The sequence below is a fragment of the Paramormyrops kingsleyae genome, chromosome 25, assembly GCF_048594095.1.
Source record: "Paramormyrops kingsleyae isolate MSU_618 chromosome 25, PKINGS_0.4, whole genome shotgun sequence".
Lineage (NCBI taxonomy): Eukaryota > Metazoa > Chordata > Actinopteri > Osteoglossiformes > Mormyridae > Paramormyrops > Paramormyrops kingsleyae.
This window is the reverse complement of record NC_132821.1, coordinates 2,867,740-2,892,828: the sequence shown is the minus strand read 5'-3', so window position 1 is coordinate 2,892,828 and position 25,089 is coordinate 2,867,740. Positions and strand designations below refer to the sequence as shown.

At 46.5% G+C, this 25,089-nt stretch overlaps 23 non-coding genes across 23 annotated transcripts; all 23 read right to left on the bottom strand.

The window, feature by feature from the left end:
• Nucleotides 1–1,688: 1,688 nt before the first annotated feature.
• Nucleotides 1,689–1,759, bottom strand: trnag-gcc (transfer RNA glycine (anticodon GCC)). Its single transcript has one exon. It is a non-coding gene; the product is annotated as a tRNA-Gly (tRNA).
• Nucleotides 1,760–2,626: 867 nt separating this feature from the next.
• Nucleotides 2,627–2,697, bottom strand: trnag-gcc (transfer RNA glycine (anticodon GCC)). The gene has a single exon. It is a non-coding gene; the product is annotated as a tRNA-Gly (tRNA).
• An 878-nt stretch (nt 2,698–3,575) lies between these two features.
• trnag-gcc (transfer RNA glycine (anticodon GCC)) lies at nt 3,576–3,646 on the bottom strand. Its single transcript has one exon. It is a non-coding gene; the product is annotated as a tRNA-Gly (tRNA).
• An 866-nt stretch (nt 3,647–4,512) lies between these two features.
• On the bottom strand, nt 4,513–4,583 carry trnag-gcc (transfer RNA glycine (anticodon GCC)). Its single transcript has one exon. It is a non-coding gene; the product is annotated as a tRNA-Gly (tRNA).
• An 878-nt stretch (nt 4,584–5,461) lies between these two features.
• trnag-gcc (transfer RNA glycine (anticodon GCC)) lies at nt 5,462–5,532 on the bottom strand. Its single transcript has one exon. It is a non-coding gene; the product is annotated as a tRNA-Gly (tRNA).
• An 878-nt stretch (nt 5,533–6,410) lies between these two features.
• trnag-gcc (transfer RNA glycine (anticodon GCC)) lies at nt 6,411–6,481 on the bottom strand. Its single transcript has one exon. It is a non-coding gene; the product is annotated as a tRNA-Gly (tRNA).
• A 1,690-nt stretch (nt 6,482–8,171) lies between these two features.
• On the bottom strand, nt 8,172–8,242 carry trnag-gcc (transfer RNA glycine (anticodon GCC)). Its single transcript has one exon. It is a non-coding gene; the product is annotated as a tRNA-Gly (tRNA).
• Nucleotides 8,243–9,109: 867 nt separating this feature from the next.
• Nucleotides 9,110–9,180, bottom strand: trnag-gcc (transfer RNA glycine (anticodon GCC)). The gene has a single exon. It is a non-coding gene; the product is annotated as a tRNA-Gly (tRNA).
• Nucleotides 9,181–10,058: 878 nt separating this feature from the next.
• On the bottom strand, nt 10,059–10,129 carry trnag-gcc (transfer RNA glycine (anticodon GCC)). The gene has a single exon. It is a non-coding gene; the product is annotated as a tRNA-Gly (tRNA).
• An 866-nt stretch (nt 10,130–10,995) lies between these two features.
• Nucleotides 10,996–11,066, bottom strand: trnag-gcc (transfer RNA glycine (anticodon GCC)). Its single transcript has one exon. It is a non-coding gene; the product is annotated as a tRNA-Gly (tRNA).
• Nucleotides 11,067–11,944: 878 nt separating this feature from the next.
• Nucleotides 11,945–12,015, bottom strand: trnag-gcc (transfer RNA glycine (anticodon GCC)). The gene has a single exon. It is a non-coding gene; the product is annotated as a tRNA-Gly (tRNA).
• Nucleotides 12,016–12,881: 866 nt separating this feature from the next.
• Nucleotides 12,882–12,952, bottom strand: trnag-gcc (transfer RNA glycine (anticodon GCC)). The gene has a single exon. It is a non-coding gene; the product is annotated as a tRNA-Gly (tRNA).
• An 878-nt stretch (nt 12,953–13,830) lies between these two features.
• trnag-gcc (transfer RNA glycine (anticodon GCC)) lies at nt 13,831–13,901 on the bottom strand. Its single transcript has one exon. It is a non-coding gene; the product is annotated as a tRNA-Gly (tRNA).
• Nucleotides 13,902–14,767: 866 nt separating this feature from the next.
• On the bottom strand, nt 14,768–14,838 carry trnag-gcc (transfer RNA glycine (anticodon GCC)). Its single transcript has one exon. It is a non-coding gene; the product is annotated as a tRNA-Gly (tRNA).
• An 878-nt stretch (nt 14,839–15,716) lies between these two features.
• trnag-gcc (transfer RNA glycine (anticodon GCC)) lies at nt 15,717–15,787 on the bottom strand. The gene has a single exon. It is a non-coding gene; the product is annotated as a tRNA-Gly (tRNA).
• Nucleotides 15,788–16,653: 866 nt separating this feature from the next.
• trnag-gcc (transfer RNA glycine (anticodon GCC)) lies at nt 16,654–16,724 on the bottom strand. The gene has a single exon. It is a non-coding gene; the product is annotated as a tRNA-Gly (tRNA).
• An 878-nt stretch (nt 16,725–17,602) lies between these two features.
• Nucleotides 17,603–17,673, bottom strand: trnag-gcc (transfer RNA glycine (anticodon GCC)). The gene has a single exon. It is a non-coding gene; the product is annotated as a tRNA-Gly (tRNA).
• An 878-nt stretch (nt 17,674–18,551) lies between these two features.
• On the bottom strand, nt 18,552–18,622 carry trnag-gcc (transfer RNA glycine (anticodon GCC)). The gene has a single exon. It is a non-coding gene; the product is annotated as a tRNA-Gly (tRNA).
• Nucleotides 18,623–19,500: 878 nt separating this feature from the next.
• trnag-gcc (transfer RNA glycine (anticodon GCC)) lies at nt 19,501–19,571 on the bottom strand. Its single transcript has one exon. It is a non-coding gene; the product is annotated as a tRNA-Gly (tRNA).
• An 866-nt stretch (nt 19,572–20,437) lies between these two features.
• On the bottom strand, nt 20,438–20,508 carry trnag-gcc (transfer RNA glycine (anticodon GCC)). The gene has a single exon. It is a non-coding gene; the product is annotated as a tRNA-Gly (tRNA).
• An 878-nt stretch (nt 20,509–21,386) lies between these two features.
• Nucleotides 21,387–21,457, bottom strand: trnag-gcc (transfer RNA glycine (anticodon GCC)). Its single transcript has one exon. It is a non-coding gene; the product is annotated as a tRNA-Gly (tRNA).
• Nucleotides 21,458–22,323: 866 nt separating this feature from the next.
• trnag-gcc (transfer RNA glycine (anticodon GCC)) lies at nt 22,324–22,394 on the bottom strand. Its single transcript has one exon. It is a non-coding gene; the product is annotated as a tRNA-Gly (tRNA).
• Nucleotides 22,395–23,271: 877 nt separating this feature from the next.
• trnag-gcc (transfer RNA glycine (anticodon GCC)) lies at nt 23,272–23,342 on the bottom strand. Its single transcript has one exon. It is a non-coding gene; the product is annotated as a tRNA-Gly (tRNA).
• Nucleotides 23,343–25,089: the final 1,747 nt, after the last annotated feature.

Below are 25,089 nucleotides of genomic sequence, written 5' to 3'. Positions count from 1 at the left end.
GTACTCCGGGAAGGTTTTTCATCGAAAGCTCGAAAATATTCCTTAAGCAAACACGCAGCGATGACAGGTCATTTCACACAACTCTCAAGATCAGCTGAACTGAAAAATTGAAATGCTTTGAGCGCAAGAACTGTGGGCTCTTCTAATGGAAGTACTGCTTCAGGGAACTTGACTCCTTCATGAACTTTTCCAATATCTCCCCCGCAAAAAGCTCATTCCATCAGAAAGTGGTAAACAACACCAAAAGCCAGCATGTCTTTGCAAATGCGGGTTGGATTTATTTTCAGGAACTTCTATGCTCTTTGAGCCAATTCTATATGAAAACGCATACTCTGCCAGTCAAGCTGCATCAGAATTGTCAGCTAAGAGAAATGCATGCATCCTCCATGTCTTTTGCTCACCATGACACAGAAGAATGTGGCACAACTGTATTCTTATAATCATGTCTGACACTTTCATTTTGTTTGCCTCTAATCTGCAAGCACTCGCACCATCGCTGCCTTTGAGTGTCTACGCCGGATGCAAATGCTACGGTCCCAACAAGTCTGCTGATGGTCCTGGCAGACAAGCATTATAGGAGCCAAATGAGGGAGCCACTGCTGATGGCTTGAAATGATGTCAGGTTCACAATGCCATGCATTGTTGCTTGCACCCATGCTTGGATAATGTGAGAAAGTGCACAGACACAAGGATGGGCAACAAGATGGTCAGACATGTTAAGCCAAGATGCCTCTGTGTAGTTTTTACGGAGGGGCTGCGAATCGACCCAGCCCGAGGGCTCTGCTTGCCAGGAGTTGATGGGAAATATCGAGACATAAGGCTGAATTAGCTGGAGTTCGGTGCTGAGTGTACGTACAGGTTTTAAAACACCACTAGTGCATTGGCCGGGAATCGAACCCGGGCCTGGGAAACAAGAGCTGAACTTAAAAATTGAAATGCATTGAGCGCAAGAACTGTGGGCTCTTCTAATGGAAGTACTGCTTCAGGGAACTTGACTCCTTCATGAACTTTTCCAATATCTCCCCCGCAAAAAGCTCATTCCATCAGAAAGTGGTAAATAACACCAAAAGCCAGCATGTCTTTGCAAATGCGGGTTGGATTTATTTTCAGGAACTTCTATGCTCTTTGAGCCAATTCTGTATGAAAACGTATACTCTGCCAGTCAATCTGCTTCAGAATTGTCAGCTAAGAGAAATGCATGCATCCTCCATGTCTTTTGCTCACCATGACACAGAAGAATGTGGCACAACTGTATTCTTATAATCATGTCTGACACTTTCATTTTGTTTGCCTCTAATCTGCAAGCACTCGCACCATCGCTGCCTTTGAGTGTCTACGCCGGATGCAAATGCTACGGTCCCAACAAGTCTGCTGATGGTCCTGGCAGACAAGCATTATAGGAGCCAAATGAGGGAGCCACTGCTGATGGCTTGAAATGATGTCAGGTTCACAATGCCATGCATTGTTGCTTGCACCCATGCTTGGATAATGTGAGAAAGTGCACAGACACAAGGATGGGCAACAAGATGGTCAGACATGTTAAGCCAAGATGCCTCTGTGTAGTTTTTACGGAGGGGCCCAGCCCGAGGGCTCTGCTTGCCAGGAGTTGATGGGAAATATCGAGACATAAGGCTGAATTAGCTGGAGTTCGGCGCTGAGTGTACGTACAGGTTTTAAAACACCACTAGTGCATTGGCCGGGAATCGAACCCGGGCCTCCCGCGTGGCAGGCGAGAATTCTACCACTGAACCACCAATGCAAGTACTCCGGGAAGGTTTTTCATCGAAAGCTCGAAAATATTCCTTAAGCAAACACGCAGCGATGACAGGTCATTTCACACAACTCTCAAGATCAGCTGAACTGAAAAATTGAAATGCTTTGAGCGCAAGAACTGTGGGCTCTTCTAATGGAAGTACTGCTTCAGGGAACTTGACTCCTTCATGAACTTTTCCAATATCTCCCCCGCAAAAAGCTCATTCCATCAGAAAGTGGTAAACAACACCAAAAGCCAGCATGTCTTTGCAAATGCGGGTTGGATTTATTTTCAGGAACTTCTATGCTCTTTGAGCCAATTCTATATGAAAACGTATACTCTGCCAGTCAAGCTGCATCAGAATTGTCAGCAAAGAGAAATGCATGCATCCTCCATGTCTTTTGCTCACCATGACACAGAAGAATGTGGCACAACTGTATTCTTATAATCATGTCTGACACTTTCATTTTGTTTGCCTCTAATCTGCAAGCACTCGCACCATCGCTGCCTTTGAGTGTCTACGCCGGATGCAAATGTTACGGTCCCAACAAGTCTGCTGATGGTCCTGGCAGACAAGCATTATAGGAGCCAAACGAGGGAGCCACTGCTGATGGCTTGAAATGATGTCAGGTTCACAATGCCATGCATTGTTGCTTGCACCCATGCTTGGATAATGTGAGAAAGTGCACAGACACAAGGATGGGCAACAAGATGGTCAGACATGTTAAGCCAAGATGCCTCTGTGTAGTTTTTACGGAGGGGCCCAGCCCGAGGGCTCTGCTTGCCAGGAGTTGATGGGAAATATCGAGACATAAGGCTGAATTAGCTGGAGTTCGGCGCTGAGTGTACGTACAGGTTTTAAAACACCACTAGTGCATTGGCCGGGAATCGAACCCGGGCCTCCCGCGTGGCAGGCGAGAATTCTACCACTGAACCACCAATGCAAGTACTCCGGGAAGGTTTTTCATCGAAAGCTCGAAAATATTCCTTAAGCAAACACGCAGCGATGACAGGTCATTTCACACAACTCTCAAGATCAGCTGAACTGAAAAATTGAAATGCTTTGAGCGCAAGAACTGTGGGCTCTTCTAATGGAAGTACTGCTTCAGGGAACTTGACTCCTTCATGAACTTTTCCAATATCTCCCCCGCAAAAAGCTCATTCCATCAGAAAGTGGTAAACAACACCAAAAGCCAGCATGTCTTTGCAAATGCGGGTTGGATTTATTTTCAGGAACTTCTATGCTCTTTGAGCCAATTCTATATGAAAACGTATACTCTGCCAGTCAAGCTGCATCAGAATTGTCAGCAAAGAGAAATGCATGCATCCTCCATGTCTTTTGCTCACCATGACACAGAAGAATGTGGCACAACTGTATTCTTATAATCATGTCTGACACTTTCATTTTGTTTGCCTCTAATCTGCAAGCACTCGCACCATCGCTGCCTTTGAGTGTCTACGCCGGATGCAAATGTTACGGTCCCAACAAGTCTGCTGATGGTCCTGGCAGACAAGCATTATAGGAGCCAAACGAGGGAGCCACTGCTGATGGCTTGAAATGATGTCAGGTTCACAATGCCATGCATTGTTGCTTGCACCCATGCTTGGATAATGTGAGAAAGTGCACAGACACAAGGATGGGCAACAAGATGGTCAGACATGTTAAGCCAAGATGCCTCTGTGTAGTTTTTACGGAGGAGCTGTGAATCGACCCAGCCCGAGGGCTCTGCTTGCCAGGAGTTGATGGGAAATATCGAGACATAAGGCTGAATTAGCTGGAGTTCGGCGCTGAGTGTACGTACAGGTTTTAAAACACCACTAGTGCATTGGCCGGGAATCGAACCCGGGCCTCCCGCGTGGCAGGCGAGAATTCTACCACTGAACCACCAATGCAAGTACTCCGGGAAGGTTTTTCATCGAAAGCTCGAAAATATTCCTTAAGCAAACACGCAGCGATGACAGGTCATTTCACACAACTCTCAAGATCAGCTGAACTGAAAAATTGAAATGCTTTGAGCGTAAGAACTGTGGGCTCTTCTAATGGAAGTACTGCTTCAGGGAACTTGACTCCTTCATGAACTTTTCCAATATCTCCCCCGCAAAAAGCTCATTCCATCAGAAAGTGGTAAATAACACCAAAAGCCAGCATGTCTTTGCAAATGCGGGTTGGATTTATTTTCAGGAACTTCTATGCTCTTTGAGCCAATTCTATATGAAAACGTATACTCTGCCAGTCAAGCTGCATCAGAATTGTCAGCTAAGAGAAATGCATGCATCCTCCATGTCTTTTGCTCACCATGACACAGAAGAATGTGGCACAACTGTATTCTTATAATCATGTCTGACACTTTCATTTTGTTTGCCTCTAATCTGCAAGCACTCGCACCATCGCTGCCTTTGAGTGTCTACGCCGGATGCAAATGCTACGGTCCCAACAAGTCTGCTGATGGTCCTGGCAGACAAGCATTATAGGAGCCAAATGAGGGAGCCACTGCTGATGGCTTGAAATGATGTCAGGTTCACAATGCCATGCATTGTTGCTTGCACCCATGCTTGGATAATGTGAGAAAGTGCACAGACACAAGGATGGGCAGACATGTTAAGCCAAGATGCCTCTGTGTAGTTTTTACGGAGGGGCTGCGAATCGACCCAGCCCGAGGGCTCTGCTTGCCAGGAGTTGATGGGAAATATCGAGACATAAGGCTGAATTAGCTGGAGTTCGGCGCTGAGTGTACGTACAGGTTTTAAAACACCACTAGTGCATTGGCCGGGAATCGAACCCGGGCCTCCCGCGTGGCAGGCGAGAATTCTACCACTGAACCACCAATGCAAGTACTCCGGGAAGGTTTTTCATCGAAAGCTCGAAAATATTCCTTAAGCAAACACGCAGCGATGACAGGTCATTTCACACAACTCTCAAGATCAGCTGAACTGAAAAATTGAAATGCTTTGAGCGCATGAACTGTGGGCTCTTCTAATGGAAGTACTGCTTCAGGGAACTTGACTCCTTCATGAACTTTTCCAATATCTCCCCCGCAAAAAGCTCATTCCATCAGAAAGTGGTAAACAACACCAAAAGCCAGCATGTCTTTGCAAATGCGGGTTGGATTTATTTTCAGGAACTTCTATGCTCTTTGAGCCAATTCTATATGAAAACGTATACTCTGCCAGTCAAGCTGCATCAGAATTGTCAGCTAAGAGAAATGCATGCATCCTCCATGTCTTTTGCTCACCATGACACAGAAGAATGTGGCACAACTGTATTCTTATAATCATGTCTGACACTTTCATTTTGTTTGCCTCTAATCTGCAAGCACTCGCACCATCGCTGCCTTTGAGTGTCTACGCCGGATGCAATTGCTACGGTCCCAACAAGTCTGCTGATGGTCCTGGCAGACAAGCATTATAGGAGCCAAATGAGGGAGCCACTGCTGATGGCTTGAAATGATGTCAGGTTCACAATGCCATGCATTGTTGCTTGCACCCATGCTTGGATAATGTGAGAAAGTGCACAGACACAAGGATGGGCAACAAGATGGTCAGACATGTTAAGCCAAGATGCCTCTGTGTAGTTTTTACGGAGGGGCTGCGAATCGACCCAGCCCGAGGGCTCTGCTTGCCAGGAGTTGATGGGAAATATCGAGACATAAGGCTGAATTAGCTGGAGTTCGGCGCTGAGTGTACGTACAGGTTTTAAAACACCACTAGTGCATTGGCCGGGAATCGAACCCGGGCCTCCCGCGTGGCAGGCGAGAATTCTACCACTGAACCACCAATGCAAGTACTCCGGGAAGGTTTTTCATCGAAAGCTCGAAAATATTCCTTAAGCAAACACGCAGCGATGACAGGTCATTTCACACAACTCTCAAGATCAGCTGAACTGAAAAATTGAAATGCTTTGAGCGCAAGAACTGTGGGCTCTTCTAATGGAAGTACTGCTTCAGGGAACTTGACTCCTTCATGAACTTTTCCAATATCTCCCCCGCAAAAAGCTCATTCCATCAGAAAGTGGTAAACAACACCAAAAGCCAGCATGTCTTTGCAAATGCGGGTTGGATTTATTTTCAGGAACTTCTATGCTCTTTGAGCCAATTCTATATGAAAACGTATACTCTGCCAGTCAAGCTGCATCAGAATTGTCAGCTAAGAGAAATGCATGCATCCTCCATGTCTTTTGCTCACCATGACACAGAAGAATGTGGCACAACTGTATTCTTATAATCATGTCTGACACTTTCATTTTGTTTGCCTCTAATCTGCAAGCACTCGCACCATCGCTGCCTTTGAGTGTCTACGCCGGATGCAAATGCTACGGTCCCAACAAGTCTGCTGATGGTCCTGGCAGACAAGCATTATAGGAGCCAAATGATGGAGCCACTGCTGATGGCTTGAAATGATGTCAGGTTCACAATGCCATGCATTGTTGCTTGCACCCATGCTTGGATAATGTGAGAAAGTGCACAGACACAAGGATGGGCAACAAGATGGTCAGACATGTTAAGCCAAGATGCCTCTGTGTAGTTTTTACGGAGGGGCTGCGAATCGACCCAGCCCGAGGGCTCTGCTTGCCAGGAGTTGATGGGAAATATCGAGACATAAGGCTGAATTAGCTGGAGTTCGGTGCTGAGTGTACGTACAGGTTTTAAAACACCACTAGTGCATTGGCCGGGAATCGAACCCGGGCCTCCCGCGTGGCAGGCGAGAATTCTACCACTGAACCACCAATGCAAGTACTCCGGGAAGGTTTTTCATCGAAAGCTCGAAAATATTCCTTAAGCAAACACGCAGCGATGACAGGTCATTTCACACAACTCTCAAGATCAGCTGAACTGAAAAATTGAAATGCTTTGAGCGCAAGAACTGTGGGCTCTTCTAATGGAAGTACTGCTTCAGGGAACTTGACTCCTTCATGAACTTTTCCAATATCTCCCCCGCAAAAAGCTCATTCCATCAGAAAGTGGTAAACAACACCAAAAGCCAGCATGTCTTTGCAAATGCGGGTTGGATTTATTTTCAGGAACTTCTATGCTCTTTGAGCCAATTCTATATGAAAACGCATACTCTGCCAGTCAAGCTGCATCAGAATTGTCAGCTAAGAGAAATGCATGCATCCTCCATGTCTTTTGCTCACCATGACACAGAAGAATGTGGCACAACTGTATTCTTATAATCATGTCTGACACTTTCATTTTGTTTGCCTCTAATCTGCAAGCACTCGCACCATCGCTGCCTTTGAGTGTCTACGCCGGATGCAAATGCTACGGTCCCAACAAGTCTGCTGATGGTCCTGGCAGACAAGCATTATAGGAGCCAAATGAGGGAGCCACTGCTGATGGCTTGAAATGATGTCAGGTTCACAATGCCATGCATTGTTGCTTGCACCCATGCTTGGATAATGTGAGAAAGTGCACAGACACAAGGATGGGCAACAAGATGGTCAGACATGTTAAGCCAAGATGCCTCTGTGTAGTTTTTACGGAGGGGCTGCGAATCGACCCAGCCCGAGGGCTCTGCTTGCCAGGAGTTGATGGGAAATATCGAGACATAAGGCTGAATTAGCTGGAGTTCGGTGCTGAGTGTACGTACAGGTTTTAAAACACCACTAGTGCATTGGCCGGGAATCGAACCCGGGCCTGGGAAACAAGAGCTGAACTTAAAAATTGAAATGCATTGAGCGCAAGAACTGTGGGCTCTTCTAATGGAAGTACTGCTTCAGGGAACTTGACTCCTTCATGAACTTTTCCAATATCTCCCCCGCAAAAAGCTCATTCCATCAGAAAGTGGTAAATAACACCAAAAGCCAGCATGTCTTTGCAAATGCGGGTTGGATTTATTTTCAGGAACTTCTATGCTCTTTGAGCCAATTCTGTATGAAAACGTATACTCTGCCAGTCAATCTGCTTCAGAATTGTCAGCTAAGAGAAATGCATGCATCCTCCATGTCTTTTGCTCACCATGACACAGAAGAATGTGGCACAACTGTATTCTTATAATCATGTCTGACACTTTCATTTTGTTTGCCTCTAATCTGCAAGCACTCGCACCATCGCTGCCTTTGAGTGTCTACGCCGGATGCAAATGCTACGGTCCCAACAAGTCTGCTGATGGTCCTGGCAGACAAGCATTATAGGAGCCAAATGAGGGAGCCACTGCTGATGGCTTGAAATGATGTCAGGTTCACAATGCCATGCATTGTTGCTTGCACCCATGCTTGGATAATGTGAGAAAGTGCACAGACACAAGGATGGGCAACAAGATGGTCAGACATGTTAAGCCAAGATGCCTCTGTGTAGTTTTTACGGAGGGGCCCAGCCCGAGGGCTCTGCTTGCCAGGAGTTGATGGGAAATATCGAGACATAAGGCTGAATTAGCTGGAGTTCGGCGCTGAGTGTACGTACAGGTTTTAAAACACCACTAGTGCATTGGCCGGGAATCGAACCCGGGCCTCCCGCGTGGCAGGCGAGAATTCTACCACTGAACCACCAATGCAAGTACTCCGGGAAGGTTTTTCATCGAAAGCTCGAAAATATTCCTTAAGCAAACACGCAGCGATGACAGGTCATTTCACACAACTCTCAAGATCAGCTGAACTGAAAAATTGAAATGCTTTGAGCGCAAGAACTGTGGGCTCTTCTAATGGAAGTACTGCTTCAGGGAACTTGACTCCTTCATGAACTTTTCCAATATCTCCCCCGCAAAAAGCTCATTCCATCAGAAAGTGGTAAACAACACCAAAAGCCAGCATGTCTTTGCAAATGCGGGTTGGATTTATTTTCAGGAACTTCTATGCTCTTTGAGCCAATTCTATATGAAAACGTATACTCTGCCAGTCAAGCTGCATCAGAATTGTCAGCAAAGAGAAATGCATGCATCCTCCATGTCTTTTGCTCACCATGACACAGAAGAATGTGGCACAACTGTATTCTTATAATCATGTCTGACACTTTCATTTTGTTTGCCTCTAATCTGCAAGCACTCGCACCATCGCTGCCTTTGAGTGTCTACGCCGGATGCAAATGTTACGGTCCCAACAAGTCTGCTGATGGTCCTGGCAGACAAGCATTATAGGAGCCAAACGAGGGAGCCACTGCTGATGGCTTGAAATGATGTCAGGTTCACAATGCCATGCATTGTTGCTTGCACCCATGCTTGGATAATGTGAGAAAGTGCACAGACACAAGGATGGGCAACAAGATGGTCAGACATGTTAAGCCAAGATGCCTCTGTGTAGTTTTTACGGAGGGGCCCAGCCCGAGGGCTCTGCTTGCCAGGAGTTGATGGGAAATATCGAGACATAAGGCTGAATTAGCTGGAGTTCGGCGCTGAGTGTACGTACAGGTTTTAAAACACCACTAGTGCATTGGCCGGGAATCGAACCCGGGCCTCCCGCGTGGCAGGCGAGAATTCTACCACTGAACCACCAATGCAAGTACTCCGGGAAGGTTTTTCATCGAAAGCTCGAAAATATTCCTTAAGCAAACACGCAGCGATGACAGGTCATTTCACACAACTCTCAAGATCAGCTGAACTGAAAAATTGAAATGCTTTGAGCGCAAGAACTGTGGGCTCTTCTAATGGAAGTACTGCTTCAGGGAACTTGACTCCTTCATGAACTTTTCCAATATCTCCCCCGCAAAAAGCTCATTCCATCAGAAAGTGGTAAACAACACCAAAAGCCAGCATGTCTTTGCAAATGCGGGTTGGATTTATTTTCAGGAACTTCTATGCTCTTTGAGCCAATTCTATATGAAAACGTATACTCTGCCAGTCAAGCTGCATCAGAATTGTCAGCAAAGAGAAATGCATGCATCCTCCATGTCTTTTGCTCACCATGACACAGAAGAATGTGGCACAACTGTATTCTTATAATCATGTCTGACACTTTCATTTTGTTTGCCTCTAATCTGCAAGCACTCGCACCATCGCTGCCTTTGAGTGTCTACGCCGGATGCAAATGTTACGGTCCCAACAAGTCTGCTGATGGTCCTGGCAGACAAGCATTATAGGAGCCAAACGAGGGAGCCACTGCTGATGGCTTGAAATGATGTCAGGTTCACAATGCCATGCATTGTTGCTTGCACCCATGCTTGGATAATGTGAGAAAGTGCACAGACACAAGGATGGGCAACAAGATGGTCAGACATGTTAAGCCAAGATGCCTCTGTGTAGTTTTTACGGAGGAGCTGTGAATCGACCCAGCCCGAGGGCTCTGCTTGCCAGGAGTTGATGGGAAATATCGAGACATAAGGCTGAATTAGCTGGAGTTCGGCGCTGAGTGTACGTACAGGTTTTAAAACACCACTAGTGCATTGGCCGGGAATCGAACCCGGGCCTCCCGCGTGGCAGGCGAGAATTCTACCACTGAACCACCAATGCAAGTACTCCGGGAAGGTTTTTCATCGAAAGCTCGAAAATATTCCTTAAGCAAACACGCAGCGATGACAGGTCATTTCACACAACTCTCAAGATCAGCTGAACTGAAAAATTGAAATGCTTTGAGCGTAAGAACTGTGGGCTCTTCTAATGGAAGTACTGCTTCAGGGAACTTGACTCCTTCATGAACTTTTCCAATATCTCCCCCGCAAAAAGCTCATTCCATCAGAAAGTGGTAAATAACACCAAAAGCCAGCATGTCTTTGCAAATGCGGGTTGGATTTATTTTCAGGAACTTCTATGCTCTTTGAGCCAATTCTATATGAAAACGTATACTCTGCCAGTCAAGCTGCATCAGAATTGTCAGCTAAGAGAAATGCATGCATCCTCCATGTCTTTTGCTCACCATGACACAGAAGAATGTGGCACAACTGTATTCTTATAATCATGTCTGACACTTTCATTTTGTTTGCCTCTAATCTGCAAGCACTCGCACCATCGCTGCCTTTGAGTGTCTACGCCGGATGCAAATGCTACGGTCCCAACAAGTCTGCTGATGGTCCTGGCAGACAAGCATTATAGGAGCCAAATGAGGGAGCCACTGCTGATGGCTTGAAATGATGTCAGGTTCACAATGCCATGCATTGTTGCTTGCACCCATGCTTGGATAATGTGAGAAAGTGCACAGACACAAGGATGGGCAGACATGTTAAGCCAAGATGCCTCTGTGTAGTTTTTACGGAGGGGCTGCGAATCGACCCAGCCCGAGGGCTCTGCTTGCCAGGAGTTGATGGGAAATATCGAGACATAAGGCTGAATTAGCTGGAGTTCGGCGCTGAGTGTACGTACAGGTTTTAAAACACCACTAGTGCATTGGCCGGGAATCGAACCCGGGCCTCCCGCGTGGCAGGCGAGAATTCTACCACTGAACCACCAATGCAAGTACTCCGGGAAGGTTTTTCATCGAAAGCTCGAAAATATTCCTTAAGCAAACACGCAGCGATGACAGGTCATTTCACACAACTCTCAAGATCAGCTGAACTGAAAAATTGAAATGCTTTGAGCGCATGAACTGTGGGCTCTTCTAATGGAAGTACTGCTTCAGGGAACTTGACTCCTTCATGAACTTTTCCAATATCTCCCCCGCAAAAAGCTCATTCCATCAGAAAGTGGTAAACAACACCAAAAGCCAGCATGTCTTTGCAAATGCGGGTTGGATTTATTTTCAGGAACTTCTATGCTCTTTGAGCCAATTCTATATGAAAACGTATACTCTGCCAGTCAAGCTGCATCAGAATTGTCAGCTAAGAGAAATGCATGCATCCTCCATGTCTTTTGCTCACCATGACACAGAAGAATGTGGCACAACTGTATTCTTATAATCATGTCTGACACTTTCATTTTGTTTGCCTCTAATCTGCAAGCACTCGCACCATCGCTGCCTTTGAGTGTCTACGCCGGATGCAATTGCTACGGTCCCAACAAGTCTGCTGATGGTCCTGGCAGACAAGCATTATAGGAGCCAAATGAGGGAGCCACTGCTGATGGCTTGAAATGATGTCAGGTTCACAATGCCATGCATTGTTGCTTGCACCCATGCTTGGATAATGTGAGAAAGTGCACAGACACAAGGATGGGCAACAAGATGGTCAGACATGTTAAGCCAAGATGCCTCTGTGTAGTTTTTACGGAGGGGCTGCGAATCGACCCAGCCCGAGGGCTCTGCTTGCCAGGAGTTGATGGGAAATATCGAGACATAAGGCTGAATTAGCTGGAGTTCGGCGCTGAGTGTACGTACAGGTTTTAAAACACCACTAGTGCATTGGCCGGGAATCGAACCCGGGCCTCCCGCGTGGCAGGCGAGAATTCTACCACTGAACCACCAATGCAAGTACTCCGGGAAGGTTTTTCATCGAAAGCTCGAAAATATTCCTTAAGCAAACACGCAGCGATGACAGGTCATTTCACACAACTCTCAAGATCAGCTGAACTGAAAAATTGAAATGCTTTGAGCGCAAGAACTGTGGGCTCTTCTAATGGAAGTACTGCTTCAGGGAACTTGACTCCTTCATGAACTTTTCCAATATCTCCCCCGCAAAAAGCTCATTCCATCAGAAAGTGGTAAACAACACCAAAAGCCAGCATGTCTTTGCAAATGCGGGTTGGATTTATTTTCAGGAACTTCTATGCTCTTTGAGCCAATTCTATATGAAAACGTATACTCTGCCAGTCAAGCTGCATCAGAATTGTCAGCTAAGAGAAATGCATGCATCCTCCATGTCTTTTGCTCACCATGACACAGAAGAATGTGGCACAACTGTATTCTTATAATCATGTCTGACACTTTCATTTTGTTTGCCTCTAATCTGCAAGCACTCGCACCATCGCTGCCTTTGAGTGTCTACGCCGGATGCAAATGCTACGGTCCCAACAAGTCTGCTGATGGTCCTGGCAGACAAGCATTATAGGAGCCAAATGAGGGAGCCACTGCTGATGGCTTGAAATGATGTCAGGTTCACAATGCCATGCATTGTTGCTTGCACCCATGCTTGGATAATGTGAGAAAGTGCACAGACACAAGGATGGGCAGACATGTTAAGCCAAGATGCCTCTGTGTAGTTTTTACGGAGGGGCTGCGAATCGACCCAGCCCGAGGGCTCTGCTTGCCAGGAGTTGATGGGAAATATCGAGACATAAGGCTGAATTAGCTGGAGTTCGGCGCTGAGTGTACGTACAGGTTTTAAAACACCACTAGTGCATTGGCCGGGAATCGAACCCGGGCCTCCCGCGTGGCAGGCGAGAATTCTACCACTGAACCACCAATGCAAGTACTCCGGGAAGGTTTTTCATCGAAAGCTCGAAAATATTCCTTAAGCAAACACGCAGCGATGACAGGTCATTTCACACAACTCTCAAGATCAGCTGAACTGAAAAATTGAAATGCTTTGAGCGCATGAACTGTGGGCTCTTCTAATGGAAGTACTGCTTCAGGGAACTTGACTCCTTCATGAACTTTTCCAATATCTCCCCCGCAAAAAGCTCATTCCATCAGAAAGTGGTAAACAACACCAAAAGCCAGCATGTCTTTGCAAATGCGGGTTGGATTTATTTTCAGGAACTTCTATGCTCTTTGAGCCAATTCTATATGAAAACGTATACTCTGCCAGTCAAGCTGCATCAGAATTGTCAGCTAAGAGAAATGCATGCATCCTCCATGTCTTTTGCTCACCATGACACAGAAGAATGTGGCACAACTGTATTCTTATAATCATGTCTGACACTTTCATTTTGTTTGCCTCTAATCTGCAAGCACTCGCACCATCGCTGCCTTTGAGTGTCTACGCCGGATGCAATTGCTACGGTCCCAACAAGTCTGCTGATGGTCCTGGCAGACAAGCATTATAGGAGCCAAATGAGGGAGCCACTGCTGATGGCTTGAAATGATGTCAGGTTCACAATGCCATGCATTGTTGCTTGCACCCATGCTTGGATAATGTGAGAAAGTGCACAGACACAAGGATGGGCAACAAGATGGTCAGACATGTTAAGCCAAGATGCCTCTGTGTAGTTTTTACGGAGGGGCTGCGAATCGACCCAGCCCGAGGGCTCTGCTTGCCAGGAGTTGATGGGAAATATCGAGACATAAGGCTGAATTAGCTGGAGTTCGGCGCTGAGTGTACGTACAGGTTTTAAAACACCACTAGTGCATTGGCCGGGAATCGAACCCGGGCCTCCCGCGTGGCAGGCGAGAATTCTACCACTGAACCACCAATGCAAGTACTCCGGGAAGGTTTTTCATCGAAAGCTCGAAAATATTCCTTAAGCAAACACGCAGCGATGACAGGTCATTTCACACAACTCTCAAGATCAGCTGAACTGAAAAATTGAAATGCTTTGAGCGCAAGAACTGTGGGCTCTTCTAATGGAAGTACTGCTTCAGGGAACTTGACTCCTTCATGAACTTTTCCAATATCTCCCCCGCAAAAAGCTCATTCCATCAGAAAGTGGTAAACAACACCAAAAGCCAGCATGTCTTTGCAAATGCGGGTTGGATTTATTTTCAGGAACTTCTATGCTCTTTGAGCCAATTCTATATGAAAACGTATACTCTGCCAGTCAAGCTGCATCAGAATTGTCAGCTAAGAGAAATGCATGCATCCTCCATGTCTTTTGCTCACCATGACACAGAAGAATGTGGCACAACTGTATTCTTATAATCATGTCTGACACTTTCATTTTGTTTGCCTCTAATCTGCAAGCACTCGCACCATCGCTGCCTTTGAGTGTCTACGCCGGATGCAAATGCTACGGTCCCAACAAGTCTGCTGATGGTCCTGGCAGACAAGCATTATAGGAGCCAAATGAGGGAGCCACTGCTGATGGCTTGAAATGATGTCAGGTTCACAATGCCATGCATTGTTGCTTGCACCCATGCTTGGATAATGTGAGAAAGTGCACAGACACAAGGATGGGCAGACATGTTAAGCCAAGATGCCTCTGTGTAGTTTTTACGGAGGGGCTGCGAATCGACCCAGCCCGAGGGCTCTGCTTGCCAGGAGTTGATGGGAAATATCGAGACATAAGGCTGAATTAGCTGGAGTTCGGCGCTGAGTGTACGTACAGGTTTTAAAACACCACTAGTGCATTGGCCGGGAATCGAACCCGGGCCTCCCGCGTGGCAGGCGAGAATTCTACCACTGAACCACCAATGCAAGTACTCCGGGAAGGTTTTTCATCGAAAGCTCGAAAATATTCCTTAAGCAAACACGCAGCGATGACAGGTCATTTCACACAACTCTCAAGATCAGCTGAACTGAAAAATTGAAATGCTTTGAGCGCATGAACTGTGGGCTCTTCTAATGGAAGTACTGCTTCAGGGAACTTGACTCCTTCATGAACTTTTCCAATATCTCCCCCGCAAAAAGCTCATTCCATCAGAAAGTGGTAAACAACACCAAAAGCCAGCATGTCTTTGCAAATGCGGGTTGGATTTACTTTCAGGAACTTCTATGCTCTTTGAGCCAATTCTATATGAAAACGTATACTCTGCCAGTCAAGCTGCATCAGAATTGTCAGCTAAGAGAAATGCATGCATCCTCCATGTCTTTTGCTCACCATGACACAGAAGAATGTGGCACAACTGTATTCTTATAATCATGTCTGACACTTTCATTTTGTTTGCCTCTAATCTGCAAGCACTCGCACCATCGCTGCCTTTGAGTGTCTACGCCGGATGCAAATGCTACGGTCCCAACAAGTCTGCTGATGGTCCTGGCAGACAAGCATTATAGGAGCCAAATGAGGGAGCCACTGCTGATGGCTTGAAATGATGTCAGGTTCACAATGCCATGCATTGTTGCTTGCACCCATGCTTGGATAATGTGAGAAAGTGCACAGACACAAGGATGGGCAACAAGATGGTCAGACATGTTAAGCCAAGATGCCTCTGTGTAGTTTTTACGGAGGGGCTGTGAATCGACCCAGCCCGAGGGCTCTGCTTGCCAGGAGTTGATGGGAAATATCGAGACATAAGGCTGAATTAGCTGGAGTTCGGCGCTGAGTGTACGTACAGGTTTTAAAACACCACTAGTGCATTGGCCGGGAATCGAACCCGGGCCTCCCGCGTGGCAGGCGAGAATTCTACCACTGAACCACCAATGCAAGTACTCCGGGAAGGTTTTTCATCGAAAGCTCGAAAATATTCCTTAAGCAAACACGCAGCGATGACAGGTCATTTCACACAACTCTCAAGATCAGCTGAACTGAAAAATTGAAATGCTTTGAGCGCAAGAACTGTGGGCTCTTCTAATGGAAGTACTGCTTCAGGGAACTTGACTCCTTCATGAACTTTTCCAATATCTCCCCCGCAAAAAGCTCATTCCATCAGAAAGTGGTAAACAACACCAAAAGCCAGCATGTCTTTGCAAATGCGGGTTGGATTTATTTTCAGGAACTTCTATGCTCTTTGAGCCAATTCTATATGAAAACGTATACTCTGCCAGTCAAGCTGCATCAGAATTGTCAGCAAAGAGAAATGCATGCATCCTCCATGTCTTTTGCTCACCATGACACAGAAGAATGTGGCACAACTGTATTCTTATAATCATGTCTGACACTTTCATTTTGTTTGCCTCTAATCTGCAAGCACTCGCACCATCGCTGCCTTTGAGTGTCTACGCCGGATGCAAATGCTACGGTCCCAACAAGTCTGCTGATGGTCCTGGCAGACAAGCATTATAGGAGCCAAATGAGGGAGCCACTGCTGATGGCTTGAAATGATGTCAGGTTCACAATGCCATGCATTGTTGCTTGCACCCATGCTTGGATAATGTGAGAAAGTGCACAGACACAAGGATGGGCAGACATGTTAAGCCAAGATGCCTCTGTGTAGTTTTTACGGAGGGGCTGCGAATCGACCCAGCCCGAGGGCTCTGCTTGCCAGGAGTTGATGGGAAATATCGAGACATAAGGCTGAATTAGCTGGAGTTCGGCGCTGAGTGTACGTACAGGTTTTAAAACACCACTAGTGCATTGGCCGGGAATCGAACCCGGGCCTCCCGCGTGGCAGGCGAGAATTCTACCACTGAACCACCAATGCAAGTACTCCGGGAAGGTTTTTCATCGAAAGCTCGAAAATATTCCTTAAGCAAACACGCAGCGATGACAGGTCATTTCACACAACTCTCAAGATCAGCTGAACTGAAAAATTGAAATGCTTTGAGCGCATGAACTGTGGGCTCTTCTAATGGAAGTACTGCTTCAGGGAACTTGACTCCTTCATGAACTTTTCCAATATCTCCCCCGCAAAAAGCTCATTCCATCAGAAAGTGGTAAACAACACCAAAAGCCAGCATGTCTTTGCAAATGCGGGTTGGATTTACTTTCAGGAACTTCTATGCTCTTTGAGCCAATTCTATATGAAAACGTATACTCTGCCAGTCAAGCTGCATCAGAATTGTCAGCTAAGAGAAATGCATGCATCCTCCATGTCTTTTGCTCACCATGACACAGAAGAATGTGGCACAACTGTATTCTTATAATCATGTCTGACACTTTCATTTTGTTTGCCTCTAATCTGCAAGCACTCGCACCATCGCTGCCTTTGAGTGTCTACGCCGGATGCAAATGCTACGGTCCCAACAAGTCTGCTGATGGTCCTGGCAGACAAGCATTATAGGAGCCAAATGAGGGAGCCACTGCTGATGGCTTGAAATGATGTCAGGTTCACAATGCCATGCATTGTTGCTTGCACCCATGCTTGGATAATGTGAGAAAGTGCACAGACACAAGGATGGGCAACAAGATGGTCAGACATGTTAAGCCAAGATGCCTCTGTGTAGTTTTTACGGAGGGGCTGTGAATCGACCCAGCCCGAGGGCTCTGCTTGCCAGGAGTTGATGGGAAATATCGAGACATAAGGCTGAATTAGCTGGAGTTCGGCGCTGAGTGTACGTACAGGTTTTAAAACACCACTAGTGCATTGGCCGGGAATCGAACCCGGGCCTCCCGCGTGGCAGGCGAGAATTCTACCACTGAACCACCAATGCAAGTACTCCGGGAAGGTTTTTCATCGAAAGCTCGAAAATATTCCTTAAGCAAACACGCAGCGATGACAGGTCATTTCACACAACTCTCAAGATCAGCTGAACTGAAAAATTGAAATGCTTTGAGCGCAAGAACTGTGGGCTCTTCTAATGGAAGTACTGCTTCAGGGAACTTGACTCCTTCATGAACTTTTCCAATATCTCCCCCGCAAAAAGCTCATTCCATCAGAAAGTGGTAAATAACACCAAAAGCCAGCATTCCTTTGCAAATGCGGGTTGGATTTATTTTCAGGAACTTCTATGCTCTTTGAGCCAATTCTATATGAAAACGCATACTCTGCCAGTCATGCTGCATCAGAATTGTCAGCTAAGAGAAATGCATGCATCCTCCATGTCTTTTGCTCACCATGACACAGAAGAATGTGGCACAACTGTATTCTTATAATCATGTCTGACACTTTCATTTTGTTTGCCTCTAATCTGCAAGCACTCGCACCATCGCTGCCTTTGAGTGTCTACGCCGGATGCAAATGCTACGGTCCCAACAAGTCTGCTGATGGTCCTGGCAGACAAGCATTATAGGAGCCAAATGAGGGAGCCACTGCTGATGGCTTGAAATGATGTCAGGTTCACAATGCCATGCATTGTTGCTTGCACCCATGCTTGGATAATGTGAGAAAGTGCACAGACACAAGGATGGGCAACAAGATGGTCAGACATGTTAAGCCAAGATGCCTCTGTGTAGTTTTTACGGAGGGGCTGCGAATCGACCCAGCCCGAGGGCTCTGCTTGCCAGGAGTTGATGGGAAATATCGAGACATAAGGCTGAATTAGCTGGAGTTCGGCGCTGAGTGTACGTACAGGTTTTAAAACACCACTAGTGCATTGGCCGGGAATCGAACCCGGGCCTCCCGCGTGGCAGGCGAGAATTCTACCACTGAACCACCAATGCAAGTACTCCGGGAAGGTTTTTCATCGAAAGCTCGAAAATATTCCTTAAGCAAACACGCAGCGATGACAGGTCATTTCACACAACTCTCAAGATCAGCTGAACTGAAAAATTGAAATGCTTTGAGCGCAAGAACTGTGGGCTCTTCTAATGGAAGTACTGCTTCAGGGAACTTGACTCCTTCATGAACTTTTCCAATATCTCCCCCGCAAAAAGCTCATTCCATCAGAAAGTGGTAAACAACACCAAAAGCCAGCATGTCTTTGCAAATGCGGGTTGGATTTACTTTCAGGAACTTCTATGCTCTTTGAGCCAATTCTATATGAAAACGTATACTCTGCCAGTCAAGCTGCATCAGAATTGTCAGCTAAGAGAAATGCATGCATCCTCCATGTCTTTTGCTCACCATGACACAGACGAATGTGGCACAACTGTATTCTTATAATCATGTCTGACACTTTCATTTTGTTTGCCTCTAATCTGCAAGCACTCGCACCATCGCTGCCTTTGAGTGTCTACGCCGGATGCAAATGCTACGGTCCCAACAAGTCTGCTGATGGTCCTGGCAGACAAGCATTATAGGAGCCAAATGAGGGAGCCACTGCTGATGGCTTGAAATGATGTCAGGTTCACAATGCCATGCATTGTTGCTTGCACCCATGCTTGGATAATGTGAGAAAGTGCACAGACACAAGGATGGGCAACAAGATGGTCAGACATGTTAAGCCAAGATGCCTCTGTGTAGTTTTTACGGAGGGGCTGTGAATCGACCCAGCCCGAGGGCTCTGCTTGCCAGGAGTTGATGGGAAATATCGAGACATAAGGCTGAATTAGCTGGAGTTCGGCGCTGAGTGTACGTACAGGTTTTAAAACACCACTAGTGCATTGGCCGGGAATCGAACCCGGGCCTCCCGCGTGGCAGGCGAGAATTCTACCACTGAACCACCAATGCAAGTACTCCGGGAAGGTTTTTCATCGAAAGCTCGAAAATATTCCTTAAGCAAACACGCAGCGATGACAGGTCATTTCACACAACTCTCAAGATCAGCTGAACTGAAAAATTGAAATGCTTTGAGCGCAAGAACTGTGGGCTCTTCTAATGGAAGTACTGCTTCAGGGAACTTGACTCCTTCATGAACTTTTCCAATATCTCCCCCGCAAAAAGCTCATTCCATCAGAAAGTGGTAAACAACACCAAAAGCCAGCATGTCTTTGCAAATGCGGGTTGGATTTATTTTCAGGAACTTCTATGCTCTTTGAGCCAATTCTATATGAAAACGTATACTCTGCCAGTCAAGCTGCATCAGAATTGTCAGCAAAGAGAAATGCATGCATCCTCCATGTCTTTTGCTCACCATGACACAGAAGAATGTGGCACAACTGTATTCTTATAATCATGTCTGACACTTTCATTTTGTTTGCCTCTAATCTGCAAGCACTCGCACCATCGCTGCCTTTGAGTGTCTACGCCGGATGCAAATGCTACGGTCCCAACAAGTCTGCTGATGGTCCTGGCAGACAAGCATTATAGGAGCCAAATGAGGGAGCCACTGCTGATGGCTTGAAATGATGTCAGGTTCACAATGCCATGCATTGTTGCTTGCACCCATGCTTGGATAATGTGAGAAAGTGCACAGACACAAGGATGGGCAGACATGTTAAGCCAAGATGCCTCTGTGTAGTTTTTACGGAGGGGCTGCGAATCGACCCAGCCCGAGGGCTCTGCTTGCCAGGAGTTGATGGGAAATATCGAGACATAAGGCTGAATTAGCTGGAGTTCGGCGCTGAGTGTACGTACAGGTTTTAAAACACCACTAGTGCATTGGCCGGGAATCGAACCCGGGCCTCCCGCGTGGCAGGCGAGAATTCTACCACTGAACCACCAATGCAAGTACTCCGGGAAGGTTTTTCATCGAAAGCTCGAAAATATTCCTTAAGCAAACACGCAGCGATGACAGGTCATTTCACACAACTCTCAAGATCAGCTGAACTGAAAAATTGAAATGCTTTGAGCGCATGAACTGTGGGCTCTTCTAATGGAAGTACTGCTTCAGGGAACTTGACTCCTTCATGAACTTTTCCAATATCTCCCCCGCAAAATGCTCATTCCATCAGAAAGTGGTAAACAACACCAAAAGCCAGCATGTCTTTGCAAATGCGGGTTGGATTTACTTTCAGGAACTTCTATGCTCTTTGAGCCAATTCTATATGAAAACGTATACTCTGCCAGTCAAGCTGCATCAGAATTGTCAGCTAAGAGAAATGCATGCATCCTCCATGTCTTTTGCTCACCATGACACAGAAGAATGTGGCACAACTGTATTCTTATAATCATGTCTGACACTTTCATTTTGTTTGCCTCTAATCTGCAAGCACTCGCACCATCGCTGCCTTTGAGTGTCTACGCCGGATGCAAATGCTACGGTCCCAACAAGTCTGCTGATGGTCCTGGCAGACAAGCATTATAGGAGCCAAATGAGGGAGCCACTGCTGATGGCTTGAAATGATGTCAGGTTCACAATGCCATGCATTGTTGCTTGCACCCATGCTTGGATAATGTGAGAAAGTGCACAGACACAAGGATGGGCAACAAGATGGTCAGACATGTTAAGCCAAGATGCCTCTGTGTAGTTTTTACGGAGGGGCTGCGAATCGACCCAGCCCGAGGGCTCTGCTTGCCAGGAGTTGATGGGAAATATCGAGACATAAGGCTGAATTAGCTGGAGTTCGGCGCTGAGTGTACGTACAGGTTTTAAAACACCACTAGTGCATTGGCCGGGAATCGAACCCGGGCCTCCCGCGTGGCAGGCGAGAATTCTACCACTGAACCACCAATGCAAGTACTCCGGGAAGGTTTTTCATCGAAAGCTCGAAAATATTCCTTAAGCAAACACGCAGCGATGACAGGTCATTTCACACAACTCTCAAGATCAGCTGAACTGAAAAATTGAAATGCTTTGAGCGCAAGAACTGTGGGCTCTTCTAATGGAAGTACTGCTTCAGGGAACTTGACTCCTTCATGAACTTTTCCAATATCTCCCCCGCAAAAAGCTCATTCCATCAGAAAGTGGTAAATAACACCAAAAGCCAGCATGTCTTTGCAAATGCGGGTTGGATTTATTTTCAGGAACTTCTATGCTCTTTGAGCCAATTCTATATGAAAACGCATACTCTGCCAGTCAAGCTGCATCAGAATTGTCAGCTAAGAGAAATGCATGCATCCTCCATGTCTTTTGCTCACCATGACACAGAAGAATGTGGCACAACTGTATTCTTATAATCATGTCTGACACTTTCATTTTGTTTGCCTCTAATCTGCAAGCACTCGCACCATCGCTGCCTTTGAGTGTCTACGCCGGATGCAAATGCTACGGTCCCAACAAGTCTGCTGATGGTCCTGGCAGACAAGCATTATAGGAGCCAAATGAGGGAGCCACTGCTGATGGCTTGAAATGATGTCAGGTTCACAATGCCATGCATTGTTGCTTGCACCCATGCTTGGATAATGTGAGAAAGTGCACAGACACAAGGATGGGCAGACATGTTAAGCCAAGATGCCTCTGTGTAGTTTTTACGGAGGGGCTGCGAATCGACCCAGCCCGAGGGCTCTGCTTGCCAGGAGTTGATGGGAAATATCGAGACATAAGGCTGAATTAGCTGGAGTTCGGCGCTGAGTGTACGTACAGGTTTTAAAACACCACTAGTGCATTGGCCGGGAATCGAACCCGGGCCTCCCGCGTGGCAGGCGAGAATTCTACCACTGAACCACCAATGCAAGTACTCCGGGAAGGTTTTTCATCGAAAGCTCGAAAATATTCCTTAAGCAAACACGCAGCGATGACAGGTCATTTCACACAACTCTCAAGATCAGCTGAACTGAAAAATTGAAATGCTTTGAGCGCAAGAACTGTGGGCTCTTCTAATGGAAGTACTGCTTCAGGGAACTTGACTCCTTCATGAACTTTTCCAATATCTCCCCCGCAAAAAGCTCATTCCATCAGAAAGTGGTAAACAACACCAAAAGCCAGCATGTCTTTGCAAATGCGGGTTGGATTTATTTTCAGGAACTTCTATGCTCTTTGAGCCAATTCTATATGAAAACGTATACTCTGCCAGTCAAGCTGCATCAGAATTGTCAGCTAAGAGAAATGCATGCATCCTCCATGTCTTTTGCTCACCATGACACAGAAGAATGTGGCACAACTGTATTCTTATAATCATGTCTGACACTTTCATTTTGTTTGCCTCTAATCTGCAAGCACTCGCACCATCGCTGCCTTTGAGTGTCTACGCCGGATGCAAATGCTACGGTCCCAACAAGTCTGCTGATGGTCCTGGCAGACAAGCATTATAGGAGCCAAATGAGGGAGCCACTGCTGATGGCTTGAAATGATGTCAGGTTCACAATGCCATGCATTGTTGCTTGCACCCATGCTTGGATAATGTGAGAAAGTGCACAGACACAAGGATGGGCAACAAGATGGTCAGACATGTTAAGCCAAGATGCCTCTGTGTAGTTTTTACGGAGGGGCTGCGAATCGACCCAGCCCGAGGGCTCTGCTTGCCAGGAGTTGATGGGAAATATCGAGACATAAGGCTGAATTAGCTGGAGTTCGGCGCTGAGTGTACGTACAGGTTTTAAACACCACTAGTGCATTGGCCGGGAATCGAACCCGGGCCTCCCGCGTGGCAGGCGAGAATTCTACCACTGAACCACCAATGCAAGCACTCCGGGAAGGTTTTTCATCGAAAGCTCGAAAATATTCCTTAAGCAAACACGCAGCGATGACAGGTCATTTCACACAACTCTCAAGATCAGCTGAACTGAAAAATTGAAATGCTTTGAGCGCAAGAACTGTGGGCTCTTCTAATGGAAGTACTGCTTCAGGGAACTTGACTCCTTCATGAACTTTTCCAATATCTCCCCCGCAAAAAGCTCATTCCATCAGAAAGTGGTAAATAACACCAAAAGCCAGCATGTCTTTGCAAATGCGGGTTGGATTTATTTTCAGGAACTTCTATGCTCTTTGAGCCAATTCTATATGAAAACGTATACTCTGCCAGTCAAGCTGCATCAGAATTGTCAGCTAAGAGAAATGCATGCATCCTCCATGTCTTTTGCTCACCATGACACAGAAGAATGTGGCACAACTGTATTCTTATAATCATGTCTGACACTTTCATTTTGTTTGCCTCTAATCTGCAAGCACTCGCACCATCGCTGCCTTTGAGTGTCTACGCCGGATGCAAATGCTACGGTCCCAACAAGTCTGCTGATGGTCCTGGCAGACAAGCATTATAGGAGCCAAATGAGGGAGCCACTGCTGATGGCTTGAAATGATGTCAGGTTCACAATGCCATGCATTGTTGCTTGCAACCATGCTTGGATAATGTGAGAAAGTGCACAGACACAAGGATGGGCAACAAGATGGTCAGACATGTTAAGCCAAGATGCCTCTGTGTAGTTTTTACGGAGGGGCTGCGAATCGACCCAGCCCGAGGGCTCTGCTTGCCAGGAGTTGATGGGAAATATCGAGACATAAGGCTGAATTAGCTGGAGTTCGGCGCTGAGTGTACGTACAGGTTTTAAAACACCACTAGTGCATTGGCCGGGAATCGAACCCGAGCCTCCCGCGTGGCAGGCGAGAATTCTACCACTGAACCACCAATGCAAGTACTCCGGGAAGGTTTTTCATCGAAAGCTCGAAAATATTCCTTAAGCAAACACGCAGCGATGACAGGTCATTTCACACAACTCTCAAGATCAGCTGAACTGAAAAATTGAAATGCTTTGAGCGCAAGAACTGTGGGCTCTTCTAATGGAAGTACTGCTTCAGGGAACTTGACTCCTTCATGAACTTTTCCAATATCTCCCCCGCAAAAAGCTCATTCCATCAGAAAGTGGTAAATAACACCAAAAGCCAGCATGTCTTTGCAAATGCGGGTTGGATTTATTTTCAGGAACTTCTATGCTCTTTGAGCCAATTCTATATGAAAACGCATACTCTGCCAGTCAAGCTGCATCAGAATTGTCAGCTAAGAGAAATGCATGCATCCTCCATGTCTTTTGCTCACCATGACACAGAAGAATGTGGCACAACTGTATTCTTATAATCATGTCTGACACTTTCATTTTGTTTGCCTCTAATCTGCAAGCACTCGCACCATCGCTGCCTTTGAGTGTCTACGCCGGATGCAAATGCTACGGTCCCAACAAGTCTGCTGATGGTCCTGGCAGACAAGCATTATAGGAGCCAAATGAGGGAGCCACTGCTGATGGCTTGAAATGATGTCAGGTTCACAATGCCATGCATTGTTGCTTGCACCCATGCTTGGATAATGTGAGAAAGTGCACAGACACAAGGATGGGCAACAAGATGGTCAGACATGTTAAGCCAAGATGCCTCTGTGTAGTTTTTACGGAGGGGCTGTGAATCGACCCAGCCCGAGGGCTCTGCTTGCCAGGAGTT